General features: G+C 40.5%; 1 long non-coding RNA gene across 1 annotated transcript in view; it reads right to left on the bottom strand.

Annotated features, from left to right (window-relative positions):
* The window catches only part of LOC125755424 (uncharacterized), a 41,604-nt gene extending 16,606 nt beyond the window's left edge, over positions 1–24,998 (bottom strand). Inside the window, exons 1-2 of the long non-coding RNA XR_007411962.1 lie at positions 24,825–24,998; positions 13,169–13,300 (exon numbers count right to left, since the gene is read on the bottom strand). This is a non-coding gene — a long non-coding RNA (uncharacterized LOC125755424). The remainder of the gene's footprint in view (positions 1–13,168; positions 13,301–24,824) is intronic.
* Between the last annotated feature and the right edge of the window lie 565 nt (positions 24,999–25,563).

Here is a 25,563-nt window from a genome sequence, read left to right as displayed (position 1 = left end):
TTTTTTTTTTTTCTCAGAATATTCATCTGTGGCCCTTGTTTCTCCCATTAGTGATTCTCCTAGGCCTTCAATCCTAGCTCTCTCTCCTTTTGCCCTCTGTGTTCAACTGTCCTTATGGTAATGTGGTGCATGGGGGACAGTGAACAGCCTTTCCTAAGTGGCCAAGATGTGTGCTGCGAGCTTGGCTTTTGAGTTTGTTCCTCTTGTACCAGCTCTTGTTCTATAAAATTGGATGTTATGTTTTCATGGCCTCCTCAATACCTTTTAGCATGCCTTCATCTCTTTCTTCATCTTAATTAAAGCCTGTTATGTTACATTCACATGTACAAATTAAAACAAATTTTACATACACTTCCTTTATAATTCCTGGCGATTTGCATGTGAACATGGGAGGGAGTACAATACCTGAGGATGTTACAACCTACAGCCCACTACCTACTCTCGATTCCTGCACAAGGTTTGCTGACAGGCAGTCCAAGAGGTGGGTCTCAAGGCTAGAATTCTGATAAGCTCTGCACCGTCAGGGGAATTGATCCAATCAGAGCTTGTTGAGCAGCAAAGTGACATCAGTGAAGATCTCCTCTCTTATTAGGTTGCAGATTGCTTTCCCTTAACCCATCAGAAATCTAGACTCATCTGAAACTTAAAGGAGATCCTTACCCAGCTGCTTTCTCCCCTACAGGACTTGCCTATCATGAGACTGGTGCCTTAGAGCTTGGCGTGAGGGTTTTGTCCAGATGTGGTGGGCTTCAGGCTCTCGAACATTCTTCCTTTTAAGTGGTGGATTGAAACTTACCACTGGAAGACATAGGCAAGAGTGCTTTTAAGCTCTTTAGAGGATATTAGCGTATTGCCCAAATGTCCTCTTGGACAGATTTCTGTTTTCCTTATGCATTAGATTAGCATACTAAGGCTATACTCTCTCATAAATAGTGAGGAAGAGCTGGCCCCTTTGGCAGAAATGGCCAGGTTCTGCTAAATTAGGATGCTCTGTAGGGTAACTCAGCAGACTACTCTTGTTTATAATCATAAGCCCAAAGAAATTAGACAGAACCCAAAGGAATCCATCTAATGCTGTGGTCCACTGAGCATTTTATTTTTTTTAATTTATTTTTTTATAAATTAATTTTTTATTGGTGTTCAATTTGCCAACATATAGAATAACACCCAGTGCTCATCCCGTCAAGTGCCCACCTCAGCCACTGAGCATTTTAATCAAAACAGTGAGCTTTCCTCTCCAACCGCACTGTCCCCCATGGAGACTGTTATGTCCAGTAGCAAGAAAGGTACCATTGCCATGTAGGTGTGAATACATGAGAAAGAGCTAAGTTGAACTGGAAAGTCATCAGAGATACAAATGAGAAGGTTGGTAGGTAGGTTGGTAGGAAGGTTGGCTACCTTCCCCCGGTTGGTAGCCAGGGGAAGGACAGTATGAAGAAATGCCACCATGCACCTGGAGCTCAGGCACCTGCTCTGCACTGTCACTTTGGAAATAATTTTGACAATTGTTTCAACTTTATAATAACTTTGCAATGCATTAAAAATGCCTCGTAACTCGAGGCCCCACTGCCATATAAAAATTAAAATGTATTGATCCACTGTTTCCTTTACATTTCAATTTAAGGGTGATAAAAGGAAGGAGCTGTAGTTTTCTTTATATCACTTTCCTGCAAAAGGGGGAGAAAACAAACACAGGTGCTTTAAATTTTCAAGGTGCAAACTAAATTACACGATGCCCAGGAGTGTGCAGTAGCATTTCTTTGTTTGAGCATGGAATAAAAGACAGATAATTAGGAAATTGGGAGTCTATTAATTTTCCAAATTTACTCATGCAAGAACCACTGAGCTATGGTGATATTTGCTTACCTCGTCATTATGCAAAAATATATTAGCTAATTATTTTGACTAATGCAATTAAGATATGCATATTTAGCATAAACCATACAATAGAAATGTTACAGTCAGCAATTGCTGGGTTGCGCTCATGGGTAGCAGAGAGGCAAAAGTCCCTGCTCAGTCTCCAATGGTAAGCCACAAGATTGCTACAACTCTGCCTGCACCGTTATTATTAGTTTGGTTGCAGTAATTAATTTACTTTACAGCATGACTAGGTGGCACAGCTAGCAGTGGTATTAATTTTTGTTATGAGACACCTGAAGATGTCAGCTTTTGAGCAGCAGCGTCTGCACCTTTAATTGCCTTAATCAGTAGAAATGCAGTATCTCTCTCAGAGATCCAATTAAGAACACTATTGTTATTTTTCTTCTCTCGCTAACCCTTACTAATGAACACAGGGGCTAGTGGAAGTTAAGGTGACGGCAGTAGCCAAGAGAAGCATCTTCTCCTCTTAACCTGGGAATCCCACCGAGCCCAGAGCTCCCGAAGGACAGAGTGACATTTCCACTGTATCTCCATGGGCTGTCATCCCACAGGCCCTTGCTACATGAAGGGTGAACCAGCCTGGGCCCACCTCGGACCCTCTACATCACAATCTGCATTTTAACAACGTCCCCAAGTGATGAGCTTAAGCATGAAAGTTCAAGAAATGCTGCTGGGAAGAAGGGGGCCAGAACCGGCTTGCACCTAAATGAAGGTGGAATCATGGAATCAGTGGTGTGATTTAGAGTGTGCTAGAAAGGCACCCATAGAAAAACCCATGACCTTCGGTGCCTATCACTTATTCCTTTGCATTTAGGAGCACTTCTGCCTGTGGGAGTTTCATAACACAATGCGCACGCTGTTGAGAGATTAAGGTTTTTCTCAGCTCTCATTTTACACCGTGCCAGCTTAGATGCTGGAAAAGAGAAATAAGGAAGACGCTGAAGAGAAAGACCAAGGAGGGAAAAGGGTTGGAGAAAGAGTATAATGAAGATGATCTTCTATCTCACAGTTGTGTCACAGGGCTGGTCCCCATACTGCTTTCTCTCTGGGCTCCAGCACGAACTTGTCCAAGGATGTCACCCAGGTCCTTTTAACAGTGCTGTGTCTCATGACACGTGTCCTTCAAACTCCATGTTAGTGCTGGATCTTTCTCCCCTTTTTGGTTCTTTCTCCCTTTGTCTTTACTCAGGAAGACTGATAGGGTCAGGTGACAGCCTTTGCATTATTCAGATTTCAACTCTCCAGAACTTTCCTCTCTGGCTTACTTATCTGGACCAGCTCTCTGCTCTCTATTCACCCATATTTCATGCATCTGATCCTTCAGGAAAAAACCATGGAGACCTTTTGTTCCCACTCCTGGCCACAAACTGGCCCTTCAGGTTACACACAGTGCATCTGAAATCTAGCCCCTTTTACCTATATCCTCAGTTTTATGTCCAGTTACTAAAATTTCATGTCTGCAGAATCAAGTTCTGTTTATTGTCACCTTACTACCTTTTAATATTATCTAGGCCAGCCCAGTTTAGTAATCAGGCCGTTAACAACAGTAAAAGAACCCCTTTGCTAGTAAAAGTAGCGGAACCAATGAGAATAGAAGCACTCAAACTTCCGGAAGCAGCCGCCTCCTCCCACGCAAAAATTTCATGTTGAAGTCCTAATCCCCATTACCTCAGAATGTGAGCACATTTGAAGATAGGGCCTTTACAGATGTAATTTGGGTAAAAGGAAGTCAGTAGGATGGGCCCTAATCCAGTATCACTTGTGCCCTTATAAGAAGAGATAATTTGGACACAGACACACACAGAGGTGAGATGACACGAAGACACAGGAAGGAGATGGGCATCTACAAGCCGAGGAGCGAGGCCTGGACCGGAGCCTTCCTTCAAAGCCCTCAAAAGGAAACAACCGGGCTTGACACCATCAGATTTTTAGCCTCCAGGACCGTGAGACAACAAATTTCTGTTGTTTAAGCCACCCATCTGTGGTACTTTGTTATGGCAGCCCAAGGAAACAAATACAGCTCCTTCAAACAAACAAACAAACAAGACAAAACCAGAATTTTTGTTCACGTATTTATCCCCTACAACATCAAACATTACAGTGTCCCATAGTAGGTATTCTACAAACACTCACTGAGTGAATGAACAGATGAAGGAATGGCTGCACGCATGAATGAATGATTGAAAGAACTATCCCCAGGTCCTGAAAATAAGACACGTCTCCCTTTCTTGGGCCTAATGACTCTGCAGAACTCGTATGATATATGCCTTCCATCCCAAGGAGAAACAAAAGCTGAACCCTGAACAAATCCCCTAGAGAAAAACTGTTAGCTTTGGGGTCCCTCTTCCCAGCCACAAGGGGCTTTTTGTTTATTCTTCAAGGAGTCTCCTGCATCCCAAGGAGCATGAGTCAGCCGGGTGGCAAACATATTTGTTTTCACATATTAGTCATATATTTGATAGAGTGTATAGCAAATGTATGTGATAACATAAAATATATTTTAAAATTACAAATTTGGACAGCTGTCATGACATTTGAAAGAGTACATTAAAAACGTTTCTATATCCATTTTTAAATGCCATGCTGAATGGCTAAATTTGTCAGCCTTTCCACATATTTTATATTTGCTTGTTTATTTTGATTCTTAACAAGGAGCTCACTAGGTGAATTCTGGGCAATTGGTCAATATTAATGAGAATGCCACTTTGTAAAAGCTAAGTAAAAAAAGCTAAGTAAAAAGCTAAGATGAACTTAGACTCACCAGCCAGTGAATCCTACTTCAACAGCTTACCTTGAGCAAAATAGGCAAGAAATGATTAGGAACTAAGTGGGAGATTTAACAAACAGGGTTGGCAGGACAACAGGAAAGTAAGACTTGGGGCTTAGGAACTAGCACTTCAAACATTGTGTACTTGAGCTGAAGTTGACACCATGTCACATGTGCCCCAACCAATGCAGAGACAGTTGCTCTACTTCTGTGAATTTTTGCCATCAGGGAACATAAACCTAGAGCAAGAAAACCCAAAAATACAAATTAAAAAAAAGCTCCCCACATTTTCAATTATGACTTCTTAAGAACACTACACAAGCCAAATTAAGCATGTCAAGAGGCCAGATGTGGCCTGTGGGCTGCCACTCTGCACACTTTATGCTACTCCATGTTCGAAAATGCTGGAAATTGGGCCAAAGGACTTTCAGACCACACTGGATTCTCATCACACACCTTCTCAAAGGAATTTGGCTTTGGGATTACCTTGTATGTGAACCTACATTATAGGTTTATTTTATCTATTATACGTATTCTTAATATATTCCGTGAAATTCCCATAGTGTGAGAGACATTGACACAGATAACCCAATGCATTGTAAGGCTTTTTTATTGTTGATTTTTATTGGCAATTACTACAAGATTTTATTTAGGTTGAATTAAAATATTAAAATTGGCTTGCTTTGTCTGAATGTCTAGGAGCTAAGAGTAAGGAGTGGAGGCCTACATGTGTGATGGTGGCAGAAGGAAGATTGCCCAGAACCCAAAATTTGCCTCGGATCACCAAGTGTCAACTGTACTGTGACAACGTTAAGTTGTCCTTTGGAATTGAGCTAATCCTTAAACTGTGTGCATATCCAAAACATTAGCTATCTGCTGTCAGGCCTTTATGTGCCACATGCTGAGTTAATTAACACAGAGACGCTTGATACTGGAACCCTCCAGAGGGGAAAACAGAAAGAGGCCCAGGCCTGAGAACAGACAGAGACCTCGGGGGGATGGAAAACACAGGGGTCTGTTCAGTTTTTATTTCTTTTTGCACTTGTGATACAAGGTCAATGGGTTAGTCAACCCCATTTCTGTTCCATTGTCTGCTGTAACTCCCAGGAAGAACCTTCTTTGAATAATGAAGCTTCACTGCATTCCAAAAATTCAACATCCAGATTCCTGATACTTTTGCTATGATGGTCATCGAGAAAAGTTCCCCAGAAAACTGGCTTGACCCTACAGACAGCAGCAATCTCCGTGGAGCCACCACAACACAGGGCATTTATCTCTGCTCACAGTTTCATCCTCGTAAATGTATTTGTATATAAATGTATTTATATATGTGAATGGAAAACATGCCCAAATTTTACATTTTTACACTGTGGCGAATGATGTACACACAGATATCTCTCTTCTTTTGTAGTTTTAGGGACTCGTTGATAGAGAAAGCCATTCTATCATTGCCTACCTCTAGAATGTAGGATGGTAGTGTGTGTCTCTGAGGCCCATGCCTAGAAGTCATGGCACACCTTTCGAGGGAAGGCCTGTGACAATCGATGGAAAATATTCTACTAACACTGTGAGGGCCAAGGAACTTCTTCTGGACTAGACAGTAGCAATGGGGATGGAGAAGAAAGGAACAGAAAGGGAGATGCTGAAAGAGGAAGAAATAAAACTTGAAAAGTAAATACAGTTGACCCTTAAACACAATGGGTTTAAACTGTGCAGGTCCACTTATGTGTGGATTTTTCACAGTACAGTAATAGAAATGTATTTTTTCTTGATAACATTTTCTTTCCTCTGGCTTACTTTATTGTAGAAATACAGTATATAATACATAAACATACAAAATACATGTTAATCGACAGTTTATGTTATCAACAAGGCTTCTGGGCCACAGTGGATTAGTAGTAGTTAAGTTTTTTGGGGGGTTAGAAGTTTAGAAGTTATAGGTTCATTTCCAACTGCATGAGGATTGGCACCCCTACCCACTGCATTATTCAAGGGTCAACTGCATAATGTCAGTATATCGTGCAGGTTTCGAGTATGAATGCTGAGGAAGCCGATGCAGGGAAGAAAGGAGGCTAGAGAAGCTGGTAAAGAGGAGGTTGTCTAGCATGGAGGCCAGTCACCAGCTGGAGAATAAGACAGACTTGACTCTTAGACACATGACCCCAGGAATTGCTGTTAACTCTCTGAGCTGTAGTTAATTCAGCTATGCATTAGGAATGACAACATCTTCATACGGTCGTCATAAGGCTGAAAATAGAAAATGTACATCTCAGAGATAGTAGAGCACAACATTTAAAAGCATGGATTCTGGATCAGACACATTCTTTCCCCATTAAGGTTATCTCCTTGATAATCTTGTAGCCTTGGGGAAGGTATTTAAGGACTCCAAACCTCTCTTCCCCCGTGTGTATAATTAAAATGATAATAATAGTACTTGCCTCATTAGTTTGTTGTGGGGATTAAAAAAGGCAATATATGTAAACCAGTGCTGATATATAGTAACCGCTGAATGTATATTAGCTACTACTAGGTAGGGTGCTTAGCACAGTACCAGGAACAAAACAAAAGTTCAACTAACAATATCTATGACTGATGCTGATGGTAATACGTAGAGATGTGTTCAAATAGCGCTGTAATGGAACACTAGTAAGGAAAAAACACTCAACAGAGATAGAGAAATGAGAAAAGAGCCACAGAACAACAATGACAACCAAAGTTCCACTCTACCCAGAGGGAGAACACAAGAGACCTCCCTGGCTCATGAGACATAGGCCAGATTGGATCATCATGGTTGTGTCCATCACCCTTGGCCTTGGCAATTCTCAAACACAGGCTACAGAGCAGGGTTCACAGAAGCACATCAAAGCACCACAGTACAATGTTGGAGAAGCATCTCAACTGTACCGACATCTGGCCCACCAGACATCATGGTGCTTGTCTCCCCTTAGCCTTTCCTACATCTCACCCCACAACACCCCCACTACTGCTGCCGCCATCATTTTGGCTAATTTTGCATTAGCCATGTGGACTGTCGGATGGTTTCTGCTGTATTTTGTTGCCCTTTCAAATATTTCTTAAATAGAAGATTGTACCATCTGGTGGACAATCTGCCTGTGTGCTATCTCACCTATCACAGCATGGATCCCACTCCTATTAGGGAAGGAGTGAGGAAGAGAGAAGCCGCCTGCTAGCATATTGCCTCTGGCCGCCTGCAGCCCCATTGTCACTGGTCTGCTCCCTCTTTCCCAATGGCCTGGTTCTGCATGCACAGCAGTCAGTTTCTGTGTGCTGAGCAGATGTTTCTCCCACTCACTCCATGGCCAGGCTATTACTCATGGGGCTTCAGGTAGCAGATGTCTCCATAGATAGACCTCTCAGACCTGTGCTGACATTTTACCTACATAAGCACCAAATGGTGGTGTAGCTACACTTAATAAGTGGGAAAGAGAGTGGCTAAGGGCTTCGTTTAACTCCACACACACAAAAAAAAAAACTTTGCCAAGTAAAAAAAAAATTGATTTATGGTCCTCAGAATATTAATATTCTAAAGAAGGAGGGCATCCACAAATAAACTGAGATATATATATATATATATATATATATATATATATATATATCACATACCCATGGACCTTGACAGAGGCTCATGGCATACGTGTTTACTTTTTATTCTGTTCCAGGGAATAACAGTTGCACCTGGGGAGAAATGAAGAGTTGATGTTTGGGGTTTAGAGGATGACACTATTGGGATCCCTGGGGGGCTCAGCGGTTGGGCACCTGCCTTCAGCCCAGGGCATGATCCTGGAGTCCTGGGATGGAGTCCTGCATCGGGCTCCCTGTGTGGAGCCTGCTTCTCCCTCTGCCTGTGTCTCTGCCTTTCTCTCTCTGTGTGTCTCTCATGAATAAATAAATAAACTCTTAAAAAAAAGAAGAAGAAGAAGAAGATGGCACTATTAATGGTAGCATCAAGACTTGAAAACATTCTCTGGTAAACTTTGTTTGATGGAACAACAGCAACTTTCCTGATTTGTTTTCCATCTGGGGGTGAGCAATGTGGTCTCAATGAGGCCCATGGAAGAATTCCAAATGATTGTCAAGTATGGCAGTTGTCCAGTTGTCAAGAATGGGAAATCTAGAACCAAATTGCTTGGGGTTGGACCCAGACTCTACCTTCTACTAGATGGGTGACCTTGGGAAAAGTATATAACCTCAATTTTCTCATCTGTATAAGAGGTATAATAATACTACTCTACTTCATAGAGTTGTTTGATTCGAAAACCCTTATAGCACTTCCTGTTTGCCAGACATTCCCTTAAACACTTCACAAGTCAGCCAAAAATAGCTCCCCCTTTTTCCTAATGGAATCACGGCATAACACCAGTACCCATTTTGAACATGTGTTACTACCTGCACCTCACTACCCATGTGGTCAGATGGTCAATGTCACATACTCCCAGACTGAGAAGCCTCAGGATGGACTCTCTTTCCTCCCATGACATAGATAAAGGCTGTACTCCATGACTGCTACTGCCTCTCCTTTATTGTTTGAGCCAAGGCAGGATAGGAGTAATTTGCAATATCAGCAGGTAAAAACTGTCTACATCATACCAATTTAAAATGGCATCTCCCAAGTCACCTAATGCAATTTCTCCCAATATCCCACTAAAATACACATGAAATACTCAATAAAAGGAAAACTCACTACAAAACCAAAAGTAAAACTCAGCAGATGACCTGTGGTGAGAATTCTAATTCTACTAATTATGGATTTCTACTAATTAAAGACTGATGGAACTGGAAATAGAAAAACCATTAGTGTCTGCCATATTGGTCTCATGAACTGGATAGAGCAGCCAAAAGTAGATCTGAAAATCCTTCATTTTCCCCCAGTACCTTCTCTCTCTTGCCTACCCACCCATAACCAAAAACAATGGTGGCTATTTCTCTCACTGCACAGGTGGTGTTTGTGACATAATAATTTGAGCTAACATTTATCGATTAGTAACTTTGTGGCAGGCACTCTGCCAAGCATTTCACATATGTTAATGGAATTAATATCCACAACAACCTATTAGAGTAGATGCTTCATTCTTACCCTCATTTCAAAGTCAAGGAAACAAAGGCCTGGGGAAGTGAAGTGACTTTATCAGGGTCTTGCAGCTAATAAATGGAAAATCAGAATTTGAAGCCAAGCAGTCTAGCTGTAGAACTTGGGTTTCAAATCGCTATACATGACTCAGTTATTCCAATCATTCCTCATATTTCAATACCCAAACAGAGAATAAACATTTTTTTAAAATTATATAAGAAAGCACATAGAACTTGTGATGCAAATTGCATTATGAAAAGCATAGCCCCTACAAGTAAAGGAATATGGACAATGGAGGGAATACAAATAGTCTAGGTTTTAGCACATGCTTGCAAGTCTACATTTTCCTCTACTCCATGGGTTCAGAGGGCAAGAGAACTGGGTTACAAGAGTAGAGGAAAGTCTCTCTTTGGCCCATCAAAGCTTCTCTTGATGGAGAGGAGTGGAGCCTGAGCTGAGAGGTATAAACATCAAACTGCCCTCCTACTTACATTTCAGTCAGCAGTAGACGACAAGTAGAATCAGGACAAAATCCACAAGCTTTTTTGTTTGGCAAATGGTCAGTCTGAGCTGATGTGGCCTTCTTTAAGATTCAGTAAAAATTATACGTACATACATATGAAAGAAAATATGGAAGATTAAAGAAATGGACATTGGGCTGTCCTGGGGGCTCAGCGGTTTAGTGCTGCCTTCGGCCTAGGGCGTGATCCTGGAGTACCAGGATCCAGTCTCATATCAGGCTCCCTGCGTGCAGCCTGCTTCTCCCTCTGCCTGTGTTTCTGCATCTCTGTCTCTCTGTCTCTGTCTCTGTCTCTCTCTCTCTCTCTGTGTCTCTCATGAATAAATAAATAAAATATTTTTAAAAAGAAAAAGAAATGGGCAGTATCCTAAAGACTAAGAGGAAAATGTGAAGATGATTTACTATAAGGGCAAGAAAAAAAATAGAAAACTCTTCAATATTTTTGATAGAATTGGAAAAATTATGGTATCTATGAAACAGCGGAGAAATCTAGAATAAACTGACATGACAATTGAGCTGGACCCTTGAGGAAGAATTGGAAGAAAGTTAAGTTTGCAATGGCAAAATAAAATCCAATTTAGAGAGAAGAGAGAGCAGATCCAACAATGTCAAAAATAAAAGCAGTAATGAGGAGGACAAACCAGAAAATTTGTTTTCACTGCAAATAAAAGGCATAAAGATAAAAATGATGAGAGATAATATGATTATTGGGCAAAACATATAGCTAGAACTTAGGAATATAGATATTGCATGAAAATAAGAGAAAAAAAATGAACCAATGCCAAAGAAATAAGAAAAGATAGAATTAAAGAAAAATTTTCAGGACTAAGTTTGATGCTAAAGAGGCTAATCTAGTTCAAAAAAAAAAGAATTTAAAAAGTGATTGAGCATCAGAGAAAGAGAGAGATGAGAGATGAAGAATAAGAGACAGTGAAACTAGGAGAAAGTGAGATCCAAAGAAAGTGAAAGAGGACACAGGACAAAAATGTGTAATTACAATCAATCAGTCATTCAAGTATCAAGCATCCCCACAGAAGAACGAGGCTGCTCCCCGTGGTGGACCTTGTGTGCCTGCACACCTGCTCTCATCCCTAGTACATCAGCATGGGCAGCCTGACCACTGAACTGCCAACCCCTGGGATTCTCCTCCAGTCTTTTTCTGACCCTGCCCTTCTCTGCTCTTGCAGAGGTCTTCAAGTCTGGGGAATCAGTCACTTCTGAAAGCTGTGTTCAAGCAGTAAGAGACAGGATTTGGTGACTAAGTACCCCAGGTTCCTCACTTCTCTGAGAGGGTAACTTTGGGAAATGTGTTTTTCACTGACTTCCACAATTAATGCAGCACAATTAAGCTCCCAGTGTATACAGTGGTATCTGTCTTGCTAACCCACTCTAAGACATGCCCTTTGTCTGTCTTGCATCTCCACCCTCCCTCCTTCACCTGTCAAATGAACTCGCATTTGAATCCTTGCCTCCAAGTTTATCACTGAGGGAACTCAAAACCCATCGGCAATGATAAACTAAAAATTAGGCCAGATTGCTTTCAAATACTGAATATCAGAAAACCATGGTACCAAGTTTATCCAGATTTAAAACAAGTAAAAATAATAATAATAATAATAATAATAATAATAATAATAATAAAACAAGTGATCTGGGGCCCATGAATTTAAAGCTCAGCCAAGTTGTCATTCATATGACAATTATAGACTTTCCCAACTAGGCAAGAGCTCAGAAAACTCTCTTCTTTCAAGTATTAGTTGAAGACTACCTCTAGCTTTTAAAGAGAGGGATCAAGGAAACTCTAGAATGGAGAATTTGTGACGTTTGCTGGTTTCCTAGCTCTATCCAGACACCCTTCTCACAGGTCACATTTTGACTACTACTCTCTTCTCTGGACGATTTTTTAGAATCAGTTTCCTTGTGTTTCATGTGTTTGAAGTTTCAAACATATTATTATTATTCAAAGAATGACTTCCATAATGGAATTTCTAGTTTGGGCAGGTGGTGATAGTAATAAAAGTAACCAACACCTATCAAATGCTCACTAGGAGTTAGGCACTGAGCAATATCTCATTTAATTTCACAATAATCTAATGAGGTATGTACTGGCATTATCCTAAAAGAAGAAACTGAGTCACAGAGAGGCTAACTTCCTCGAGATGGCATAGCCTGTAAGCGGTTGTGTGGATTCAGAACCTGTAGCCTGACTCCAGAGTTCTCTCTCTGAATCACTCTGTTTGCCCTTTATGGTCTTTCATGGGAATTCCCGAATCTAAGCCTCAATGTACTCCCCCTCTAACTCTGTCATGGGCCATTAGGAAAGAGGACTGTCAGAGGGATCAGAGGATGTTGCCAGGTGTTTTCCCTTCATCTTTCATTTAAATGGGTTTCAGCAAAATGAGGCGGATACTTGCTTTGACTAGAAAGATGATCCGATGCAGATTTATAAGCTATTTTCAAGACCAACCTCAAAATGGCCATCAGACTGATGAGTTGCTCACATTCTAGAGCAGTATTTTCCCATAAAGCTTTCTGTGATTGCAAGAAAGTCCAAATGTGTCCTATCCAATATGATATACTTGAAATGTGGCTGGTGAGGCTGCAGAAATGAGTTTTTAATTTTATGTAAGTTTAGTTGAGGATAAGGATTTAAATGTAAGCAGCCCCATGTGGCTGATGACTACCACACTGCCCCCATGGAGGAGAAAGTGAGATCCAAAGAAAGCTCTAGAATCAGGAAGGGCTTCCAGGCTCCTGTCTCTAGCATCCTCCATTTGCATGGAACCAACTAGAGAAATTCCGCTTTAACAAAACTTGGGGCTGAAAAGTTGTTCTAACAAGCCAAAAGAGATGACACGCCCCCTCTAGAGCGTTTATGGCTCTTAAGGAGGCACACACACTCCTGACTCACCAACTTTGGTGACTTCACTCCCAAAATGCTGCTGCTGTTGCTGGCGATCTGAAATCTCTGGAAATGCTCTCAATGCAATGGTTTCCAAACCACATTCTTTACTCTTGAGTTTGCCACGGTGCTTCAGAGATTCTGCAAACATTTAATTAGGGTTGCGTTTGTAAATATGTTTAACCACTCTTAAACAGTAATTTAAAACACTCAAGTGATCTGAACAAATGTGAGATCACTCAGTGTAACCTGGTACTATCAGGTTGACTTGTTTTTCTGCCAACTTTGTGATCCTGCCTCTGCAATCATCTCCTAGGAAATGGGGAATGTTCCGAGGTCACAAAGGAAATGTAATAAAAAAACAAAAATCTTACCGTATCTCTCTACTTAAATGTCTGAATCAAAATTGCCTCCCTACTCTGTAACCAAAAGAAAAAAAAATTCATAAATAAACAGAGTAGAATTAGGAAGTTGAGGCTGTTATAATGGCAAGAGTTACCCCTAATCCCCAATTTCAATTTTTTGCATTCAACCAAACAGCGTCAGAATTCTCTTTGAAAAAAAAAAAAAAAAGAATTCTCTTTGAGCGCCTTTAAAATAAAGGTTAAAATCACAGATGCATAAATTAGTAAATTGCAATATAAGCTTAAGGTACTCAAATGTTCCTTTTGCTGCTTTGCATACTTAAATGCCAAGTAATGCTTCCTTTGGGAAAGAAAATATTTCACTGCTTCAGAAAAAAAGTTTGACCCTCACCGCATATAATAATGAAGTGTCCAGCAAGGTGTAGGGTGACCTTATGCCTCCAACTAAGTGTTCTTTCCACTCATCGCCCTTGAGGTAGGTCTGTGCTACTTAAGCTAGGATAGAGAGAAAAGTGACAACACGTTACATTTGAACCTGCCACCAGGAGAGAGGCCAAGTGAGGATACTCAGCATCTTCTAGTCAATGTGCTCGAAACCAAGCAGAGAGGATTTTACTTGACCTTACAAAGAATCATCCTGAGTGTGGTCACCCCGCACCTTTATCTTTACGAGGGGTGCTTGCTCATTACCTGCAGACCCTGATGAACCGCAAAGCCCACCTTGAGGACGTTGAACCCAGAAGCCTGGGAGTAGTCGCTAGGGCTTTAACCACGTCTGTCGCGTGCTTTCTCTCTCATCCAGCTTATTTCGACTTCCTTACCTTTAGAACTAATTTTCCTCCCGAGACCATACACAATTTCAGTGCCTGCCTGCCTTTTTAAATTGATGAATGGCTGTGACAATTGCTGTTGCATTTTTAAACATACACAAAAAGTGAGGCCAACAACATTAAGACTGCAGTTGGATTTCAATATTTTAAAGAACACACATTCCAACCGGGACTTCATTTGGTGAATGTCTGTGGCAATCAAGAACAGTGGGGAAAATGCCTTCGCATAAAGGACTTGAGGGGAAGCATCCAGAATGACGCAGGAGAGACCCCCCAGGAGGGGAATGTACTAAACTATGGTTCATCAGTGTGAGTGAACCCTCCAACAGGCTGATTTCTTCTGCTTATTTGATCCTTGTCCACACTTGCTTATTGTGGGATAATTTCTCTAACCACCTTTTCTCCCACAACACCCTGGAAAAAAAATAAAAGGGAAAAAAAAGGCTGCTTTATTTTACAGCTAATTTGCTGTAAGCACATAGCCCAGCTGCTCACAATGAAGTAAGGGAGGAAATGAGAACAGAGGGAACCTTCTAATGAAGGAGGGTGGGGGAGCAGTAAGGAGATGGAAGAGGCTAGATGCTATTTGTATGATTAAAGACAAGCAAAAAACAGCAGTAAGCAGATATGTTCGTCTTGAGCCCAAGAACAGAGAAATAAAAGATAAAAAAAAAAAAATACTGAAGGGCAAATAATTTGTTCGAGCTGGTATTTTAACTGGCCAAAAAAAAATCTGTCTCTTCTTTTCATTATACAAAATCGTATTTTGGATTTTGCTCTTGAGCATGTGTTACCATTGGCCCATTATTAGTAGACAAGGAATAATCCTAAAAACGAAAGTTAAGAAATTTGCAATTCTATAAGAAATTGTTCAGAGAGGTGGGTTTATTGATTAAATAGGAAAAGATTTTGATGAATCAATTTGAGGATCATTGGGAAAACGACATCCTAAAGTGAGTTAGCAGATTGCGTACTTGTAATCTCGATCTTACAAAGTACTTCCTTTTAAAAATAGGAAAGATCACCTTCTTTATTGCATGGTCTCCTTTCTGCCGACTCAGCACACACACACACACACACACCCCTTAGCAAAACCTCCGTTAACTCTTTCTCCTGGGGGCCACATCAAAATGAGGTACATTTTATACTTTTGTACTTTTTCAAACTGCAGAATGAGATATTCATATGGAAATGAGGAATTTCCTGAAGTTTCAGCTTTCATAATGTAACCCATTTGGGGCAGGGGCAGGGGGGCAGCTTATGAGCTAGAAGAGAAAATAAATAGGTTTTAATATTTAGCTTTAAATAAATGTACTGAATTGGTCTGTATGATAATAGTGCCAAAATAATTAATTTGAGCCTGGCCTTCTCATTTGTCAGGGAGAACAGGTTGCTGTAGTCCAAGGCTGCTGTGAAATGGTAAAAGAATCAGCCCAGCATCCCTGAAAATCTCAGGGCTCCTCTCTCTAGGTCTAATTTCCTCTGGCCCAGCTGGGGACTCCATTCAGGCTGGCCTCAGAATCCTCATTCTGAGGATTGTTTGGGCACCAAGGGAGCTCCTTGTCCCACCTCATATCCTGTAACATTCTTCTGCCCGCTGATCTTCAGAGGAAACCAACATTTTGAGTTGCTATTTGATAGCAGTGACTGGGAATTCCAAATTCCTAAATTTAATCCCACTTAGTAATTTGGAATCATTCTTTGATCCTCGCAGTTGGTGAGAGGGATTGAGGGCCACCATAGCGAACAGAGCACTCTCCTTGGTACAATGAGATAAAAGTCCAAAACATTCTAAAAAGGAAAAATTGAAAAATAAAAATGATAAAGCTTTGGGCAGCTTAGAAGTCCAAATTGCAGATTAGCAAACAAGAACGTAACTAGATCCAGGTTCAGAAATGATAAGACAATGATAATAATTAAGAGATACCAGAAATGTACTTCTCTTAAATTTGAAAAACTTTGAGCTTTAAGAATAGAATTTTTTAAAGATTTTATGTATTTATGTATTTGAAAGGGAGAGAGAGAGAGCATGAGTTGGGGGGTAGAGGGTGTGAGGCGGAAGAAGCCAACTCCCCACTGAGCAGGGAGCCTGCCACAGGGCTTGATCCCAGGACCCAGAGATCATGACCTGAACCAAAGGCAGACCCTAAACCGACTGAGCCACCAGGTACCCCAATTTTTTTTAACAGTCTCTGATGAGAAAGGGTGATACTTGTTGTCACACTAAACAAAATGCTAATGGAGCAAGAGGAAGGTAATTACTCTGTTTTTTTAAAGTGTGTTGTCCAGGGGCCCTGGGTGGTTCAGTCGGTTAAGCATCTGCCTTCAGCTTAGGTCATGATCCCGGGTCCTGGGATGGAGCCCCATGGCAGGTTCCCTGCTCAGTGACGAGCCTGCTTCTCTCTCCCTCTGCCTCTTCCTCTGCTCAAGTTCTCTCTCACTCTGTGCTCTCTCTCAAATAAATAAATAAAATCTTTAAAAAAATAAAGTGTGTTGTCCAATTTTTCTCAGCACTTGGACACCTGAAACTCTCTCTGGGTGCTAGCCCAAATAGTTATGGACCTATTCTGCATACCTGTGTGTAAAAAGCTGAAAAAGTGCTAAAATATAGGAAGGAATGGGACAGTGGAATACTATACAACTGGGAAAAGGAAAGAAAACTATTTCTATATACTACTCAGGAGTAATCCCCAGGATACATTTTGTTGAGCAAAAAAAGTCAGGTGGATTCCCAATTCAACTCTCATTCTTGTTATTGGTCTAAGAAGATTTCCTAGTTCTTGAATTCAAGATTTCACGATTCAATCTTGGTAACTTGTGCATTTTTAGGAATTATCTGATTTTCCCCCTGAATTATCTGATTCGTTAATAGGTAATTGTTCATAGTAATCTGTTATCATGCTCTGTATTTCTGTGGTTAGCTGCTGTATTTTTTTCTCTTCCATTTCTCATTTCAGTTTTTGAGTCTTCTTTTTTTCTCAGTTAATGTAGTTAAAACACTACCAATTTTGTTTTTGTTTTTGTTTTTTGAAAAAACTGATCATTGTTTTCAATGTTGTGTTACTGTTTATTTTGGTCTCCATTTTATTTATTTCTGATTTTTCTGTTATTTCTTTCCTTTACTGAATTTCTCAGCTAAGATTCTTCTTTTTATAGTTCCTTGTGGCATAATGTTGTTTATTTGAACTTTTTTTCTTAATACAAGCATTTATAGCATAAATTTCACTCTAACATCTGCTTCTGCTACATCCCATAGATTTTAGAATATTATGTTTTCTTTTGAGAATATTTTGATTTGCCATTTGATTTCTTATTTGTCCCATTGCTTATACTATAATGTGTTGTTTAGTATTTACATATTAAATATTTAATACTTACATTGTAGATTTTCCAACTTTGTTTCATTGTTGATCTTCAGTTTTGTACGTTTGTGGTTGGAAAGTATACTAGGTATGACTTCAGTCTACATAAATTTGTAATATTCGTTGTCTCTTTTTTGCAGTTTAACCAGGGGTTTCTATGTGTACTTGAGGAAAATGTGTATTCTATTTTTCTTGGATAGAATGTTTTATATATATCATTTAGAACCATGTATTCTGAAACACCTTTAAGTGAAAAATATTGTTGTTGATTTTCATCTGGATATTGAAATTTGTTGAAAATTTTCTAAAAATTGGGATCCCTGGGTGGCGCAGCGGTTTAGCGCCTGCCTTTGGCCCAGGGCACGATCCTGGAGACCCGGGATCGAATCCCACAGGCTCTCGGTGCATGGAGCCTGCTTCTCCCTCTGCCTGTGTCTCTGCCTCTCTCTCTCTGTGTGACTATCATAAATAAATAAAAATTAAAAAAAAAGAAAATTTTCTAAAAATAAAAATTTTAAAAAGTAAGGTGAAGAAAATGGGTATAATTTGCTGCTGTATATCTAAGAAGTTGGAGGGAAAAATAAATATATACATAAGCATATTTACAAATGCACATATATGTAAATGTAAATCTCAATCAGAACTTTGCCCCTTTAGACATTAGGCAATGTCTAAAGACATTCTGGGGGCACCTGGGTAGCTCAGTTGGTTAAGCATCCAACTCTTGATTTTTTCTCAGGTCATGATCACAGGGTCCTAAGATTGAGTCTGTGTCAGGCTCTACACTCAGAGCAAAATCTAGGTGAGATTCTCTTTCCCTCTCTCTCTCTTTCTCTTTCTCCACCCTGCCCCAAATAAATACATAAATAAATTTTTTAAAGACATTTTTAATTGTCACAACTGAAGATATGTTACTGGTGTCTAATGGGTAGAGAACAGCAATGCTGCTAAACATACTATAATATGTAGAGTGACCCTCCACAACAAAAAATTATCCAGTCCAAAATGTCAGTCCCATCTGGGTTAAGAAACACTAATATAGATATATGTCTATGTGCAGGTGTGTGTGTGTGTGTGTGTGCATGAATCTTCCTCTATTTAAAAAATAGAAATATAAACCATTAAAATACAGAAAATGGATTATCTTTGGTAGATGAAGGAAATAGGGTGGAGGAAATAAGAATAGAAACAAGACTTATATGATTATACCTGGCTTTGAAGATTTAACTTTGAAACTATGTAAGTATTTACATAATTATCAAGAAAATTAAGTTGTAAAAAAGAAAATCCTGACATTTACAAGCAAAATTAAACACGTGAATCTGTGTTTTGATGAGGTAATATAACCATACAAACAGTAGTCAGTGACTTTAAAACACAGATATTGACTCTACAGCCTAATGGAAAACATCCTTAGGACAAAAGAGCTGAAAAACAATCTTAAACTCTTTCCAGATATTTTTGATGATTGTCCTGGTATTTTTTTTTTCCTGGTATTTTATTTCAAAACTCTTTTGTATAAGGATAAAACAAATAATTACTTGCCATCATTGAGATTCAAGACTTAGGCATTAGGGAAAGAGATACAGAAGAAGGTAAGGAAAAATCCTTTAGTCCTGAATATGAACCAAAAATCAGTATAGAATCATGACATGCTAAAAAATATTTATTTTCTAGTTCTATCCACTGAAAAAGCCTGGAAAAAATAACCAACATAGCAGCAATGAGCACTCTTAACCCCCAGATTATGGCCACTAAATGCCATTTTCTGTGAAAATAGTTGATTTCAGGTCTGAAGCAAAGAAGCAAAATCTATTAGTGTCATACTAGAAGCTCTTAAGGGCCAGTTTTTGAAGAGGCTACCACTGCCCAAGCATAACACATCAGAATATTAGTAGTAATTCCAATGGATTGAAACACATCAAAAATATTTAAAACCATGAGTTTATGTTTTTTAAAAGTCAATAACTGTAGAATGCTAAAGAACCAACAAATTATTCTGAAAAATAATATATATATAAAATAGAGCATTTATACTGACTTTCCTATAGAAACTATACATCTGAATGACTAAGTAGTTGATAAAGTGAAGTTTCACTTTGAAGATGTATTTTAGATAATTAATTAACAATATAAAATAAAATTATAATAGTACCCTGGTAAATTAATGGTTCTAGGTAATGATTATCAATGTCTGTTCACATCACAAAAAAAAGAGACATTCTATGCCTACCAATAGAAGAAATTCTACTATTTATGAAGTATTCTTGCCAAATAATCTGACATAAATTCAATCAAGCTTCTAGATCTCACTGTTAGTTCTAGAAAATGCAGAATACAGCCCATAGGGATGTAATCAGCAAAATCCCGATTGTGGAAAATAAAAAAAGCAAACAAAATGATATGGAGGAGAAACTTAATGTATTTTTTAAAAATTTAAAAGACAGGGGTGCCTAGGTGGCCCAGAGTCTGCTTGGGCTTTTCTCTCCCTCTCCCCCTACCCCTCCCCCAGACTCAAATGCACGCTCTCTCTCAAATAAATAAATCTTTAAAGATCATTTAAAAGACATGAGTTAATTATAATATAGGAACTTCAGTTGGACCTTGATACTAGCAAAAAGTAACAATATTAAAAAGATTATAGACAATTGGAGAAATTTGAACACTGGCAGATGTTTGATGATATTAAAGACATTTTTAATTCTTAGATTAATAATAGTATTACTGTTGCTTTTTTTAAAAAAAAAAAAAACAGTTTGTCTCTTATAGTCACATCCTAAAATGTTTATGGATGCGATGATGTGATGTTAGGGATTTGCTTCAAGATAATCCATTCAGGGGAGGCAGTGGGTACAGTTGAGATTAGCCAAGAGTTGAAAATCATTGAACATGAGCAATGGGCATGTAGGAGTTTGTTATACTCATCTAATTTCACATAAAACTTGAAGTTTTATATGATGACATATTTTCCAAAACTTAAAAATGAGTAAAATTAAAAGAAGGAATGGATGTTCCTTAATTTCTTGACATACTAGAAACACTGTAGCAATCATTCTGATGAAAATGTGCCAGAAGCATCCGCTGAGAAAAATTCTCTAAGAGTCTTAGCAATATCATCAAAATAGTTAAATCTCTCTCTATTCTACACATCTCATCCCCATCCATCTTCGTCCTGTAAAGAATCTTACTAGGAAGTTCTCTTCCTTCCCCCAACAGGTAAATGCCCATTAAAACTGGGATGACATCATTCTGATGGATATTACCGAAAAGTTATATCTCGTACCACCAATTGAACACCTTCTACAACCAGGTCCTTTACATATATTTGATTTAATCTTTACAACAAGGAAGACATTAGTATCCCCATTTCACAGATGGAGAAAGAGAAGCCAAGACAGATGACATCACTTGCTGGTGGCTATGAAACTAACAAGCATTCCACTGAGGATTTCCATGAAGAAATTTCAGACTTCAAGGGATCCCTGGGTGGCTCAGCGGTTTGGCACCTGCCTTTGGCCCAGGGCGCAGTCCTGGAGTCCCAGGATCGAGTCCCGCGTCGGGCTCCCTGCATGGAGCCTGCTTCTCCCTCTGCCTGTGTCTCTGCCTCTCTCCATCTCGCTCTCTATGTCTATCATGAATAAATAAATAAAATCTTTAAAAAAAAAAAAAGAAAGAAACTTCAGACTTCAAAGACTGCTCTGTTCCTGGTACCACAACAAATCCACACCTGATTGTGCTGCTTGGGCTAAATTTTCCCCATCCCCAAGCCCACCAAAGTTATTTTACAACTTTAGTGTACATTGGTGTCACCCAGGGAATTTGTTTAAAGTGAAGATTCCTCAGCACCCCCGAAGAGATTCTGATTCAGTAGGTCTAGGACCAGAACCCAGGGATATCCATTAAGCCAAAGATTCTGATGCAGATGGTCTGGGAACAAACTCTTGAAAAACACTCCCCTAATCCATCACAATCTTAAATTTCAAATGTATGATAATATGATCCTCAGTGATTTGGTTCCTGGCAACACAATCCCCTAAATGAATAAGCAGTTGTTCAACCACTACAGAAAGTCTCTCTGCTCCTGTTGTCCCTTCCTCTGAATAATATAATGATAATAATAATAAACACAATCCTAATAACAAGTACAGTAGAACCAATGTTCTGAGAAGTACAAAGGCCATGTCAACACTCACATACCCTTCTCCATACAGCCTCAGTGAGTTGGATTTAAAATCATGGAGCCTAAGAGCTATAATTTACCATTAAGACCAGCAGCCTAATCCTTTGGGTCCAGCTCCAATTCCTATCTTAACGGAACTCTTCGCAAGTACCATGTGCTGTGATACAGCAGGCTCTTCACAGATGAATGGGACACAGGCTTTCCTTTGAAAACTTTTAGAAGCAGAGATGTAAACACATTGACATGTAACACCATGCAACAGAGAACACAAGAGTGGAAGAATGTTCCAGAAGAGGGGCCTCATTTATCCAGGCCATGACAAGGAAAGCATCTTAGCGACCAGGAGGGACCTCAGCAGGACATCAAAGTCTTGCTAACAGAGGAGAAGGGCATTTCTGTACTGGACACAGAAGGAAGCAAAGTCCTGGCGAGCCCACGGTCACCCTGCTACCGTGTTTGGGGCAGCTCTTGGAGAGAATGAGCTCGGTTTTTTCCAGATGAACAACATCCAGGCCTGGAAGAATTTTCAAAACTCCCTGTGATCCTTCAAGACTCCCTCATCCTCCCCCAGGCACTCCAGCTTACATACACAACTCTCCCCAAAATCCGATTTATTTTTGCTCAGGATTTATCAGCCACAAAAATGGGTTTAACCTTTTGAGCTTCAGTTTGGCACCTCATGCTTTTCCCTCCTCAAATGTTGTCTCCCACCCCATCTGGCTGTGGCAAGACTCCTTCAAGGACCAGACATCTCTAAAATTAGGCATCGGCTGAGATTTATGCTGATTCTCCTGATTCAGTCCAGACTTGTCAACTTCCCTGGAAGCAGTAAGATAGTTCCATAAATTACTGCAGCCTTTAACCGACCAAACTATTTTTAAAGGGTGGTCTATATCAAATGCAATTAAATCTGAATTGTTGCCTCAATAACTCTGCCTCCTTTCTTTTCTTGTTCGCTTCTATCCCCGAGTGTATTTAGCTTGCAATACATTTAGAGTTCAATTCATCATTTTATTTTCCAGCCTCCGGAGGAAAGCTAAGTGTGGTACCACTTTTCATTTTGGGAAAGTGTGGAAAGTAAGTCTCAGCACAGCACTTCTTAATATGGACCCTGGTTAAGCACATCACCCTGATCCTGTCTCCAGAAAATGTTCAGCGCTCGTTAAAGGATCTGCCCAAGGAATTGACCACAGCGAATGTTCTAGGCCTCAAGAACTAAAGCAGATCTTCTATCAGTTTCAGTGATTCTGGCTCAAACATGCCCTGGTGAGTCCTGTGTTACCCAACTTCGTGAGAGTCACTGGACCCCATGCCTCCCTCAGCTAAGCCCGCCTCAGCTTCCCACCTTCTGAGTCCACTGTTTTGACTGCCAACAGCTATTAAGTCTCACCCCTCCCTCTTCTAGTGGTGCCCCACATGGGGCAAGATGGTCAGGAAATCCTGAGTACTTTCTGAGTACTCTCTCATTTGGCACTGGAAGAGATTCAAATACCGCAAGCCTCTGTGCCCAGGGGCTGTCACCACAGCGTGCTCCTTCCCGATGTCATGGGAGGTTATTAGGAACCTGCCCTGCTATCCCCCTGAGACTCAGAAAAGCATGAAGTGCCAAACTGAAGCTCAAAAGCTTGAACCCATTTTTGTGGTGGACAAATCCTGAGTATAAGTGAATCAGGCTCTGGGGAGAGTTGTATACGTAAGCAGGCGTGCCAGGGGGAGTTAACACACCTTTTCATCCCCTTTTGATGTGCGTAGGGCACCAGATTTGGGTGAGGGTCCATCTGCCTCTACAAGTTGTCAAAACAATGTGTTTTCCTCCCCTCGAGACCACAATCCCTCCCATACCAGTCAGTGAAGGAGAGCAAAGACCCTTGGGCATCTCTCTCACTGTGAGTGGAAAGTTGAATTTGCCCCTGACCACTGAACCCTGATGGAGGCCTGCCGCTTCACTGCGCCCACGACAGGTGGACCAGAGACCAGAATCCTTCCCTGGCCCCTGTCACTACTATAGTTGGCTGCCCGAGTCCTATCACCTGGTCTTCTCCACACTGGAAGCCGCCTACATGTCCCTCTCTCTTCCACCCAACAGCTCAGCCCTGCCACTGGCTCGGTGAAAATCAGTAAGCATCCCTTTCTTAAGATACTCTATTGCCAGCAGCCAGGAAAAGCTGGTAATAGCTACATAAATCAATAGTGATTGAAACATGAATGGCTCCCCCTGGAGTTGTGCAATTCACAATTTACAAAACTGTGAGTGGAGTCCCTATTTCACCAAAGCTATTCCTAGGTCTTTCCTGAGTTTCAGCAGAAACATGAGCTTTATCCAAAGTAAGAAGCCCAGCAGATTTCAGCTTTCTTGTCCTGTGGGTGTCATGCCCCTCAGGTAGGAAGGAGGAAAAGGGCTGCTGTTACAGCTTCCTTTTGCTTCCCTCAAATGAAAGATCATCACCCAATCCCTTAGTTCATTTCCACGGACAACTGGTACTTAAGTGTGTCAAATCCTTTGTCACATGTGACCATCCCATGCACTGTGGGACATTTGACACCCCAGCAACCAGGCACCAAATGTCACAGATATCCCCCAGTTGTTGTGGAAACCAAAATCATCCCTCCCACATTTGCAAACATGCACTCAGAAGCTAGTGTCCCCTCCCCACCCCATCACAGTCAAGGATTATACAATAGTTGGTATCTGTTTCCACCGCCAAACTTCCCTCCTCAGGAGGGCCGGCACCTTTTCTTACACAAATCTACATTCCCAATGCCCAGCACAGTACCCAGCACTAGAATGACTAGAGTCATTTGCTCTGAATTGAAAAAGAGCCCTGCAAGACTGGGCAGGACAGTTAGCACATCAGGATGCTAATTGGCCTAATGGGTGACTGGAGTTTGCTCCCACCTCAGCTGCTGGGAGAGAACCATGCAACTCACCTCTGCCAAAACCCACAGCGCCTTGTCCTTGAAATGCTCCTCTTACATGGAGGGCATCTGCCTGCACCCAATGGGTGTACTCACCACCTACAGAAACAATATTCACAGCCCGTCCCACTCCCTCCACAAGCAGTCACAGGTTGCCTTTCTCTTATGCCTGGAGAGCAGGATGGCCTGCCTCCTGCACAGGAAGAGAAGAACAGGGCAACACATGTGCTGACAAATAGAAATATTGAGTCACTCATTAAAAAAAAAAAAAAAAAAAAAAAAAACTTGAGGCGGAGAAGTGCTGGATCAGGAATTCTGCTTTACCTTCTAATGCAATGTTTTCAAGTTTCTCAATGCATTTCTTTCTTATTCTATCAAAACCTAGGCTCAATAGGTAGGACCAGCATAGCAGGATTGGTTGTTTACCCATCATCTTTGTTCTTTGTTAACTGACTGCTGTTTTGTTCAGATTCCCACTCTTAAGAAAAATGATCCTACTCCCATCTCAGGTGTCAGCTGAAGCCACAGTTTGGCAAAGGGTAGCCAAGACCAAATCCACCCTGCTATCCATTTTTCCCTAGCCTGGAACCAAGCATGTGTGATGGCTAATTGATGTATCAGTTTGGCTAGGCCACAGGGCCCAGATATTATTGCACATGTTTCTATGAGGGTGTTTTTATATGGGATTTCTATTTAAATTGGTAGACTTTGAATACAACTGATTGCCCTCCATAATGTGAGTGGGTGTCAT

Source organism: Canis lupus, chromosome 1 (genome assembly GCF_003254725.2).
Source record: "Canis lupus dingo isolate Sandy chromosome 1, ASM325472v2, whole genome shotgun sequence".
In the NCBI taxonomy this organism is placed as follows: domain Eukaryota; kingdom Metazoa; phylum Chordata; class Mammalia; order Carnivora; family Canidae; genus Canis; species Canis lupus.
The sequence above is the reverse complement of the archived record's forward strand: the minus strand, read 5'-3'. Positions and strand labels throughout refer to the sequence as shown.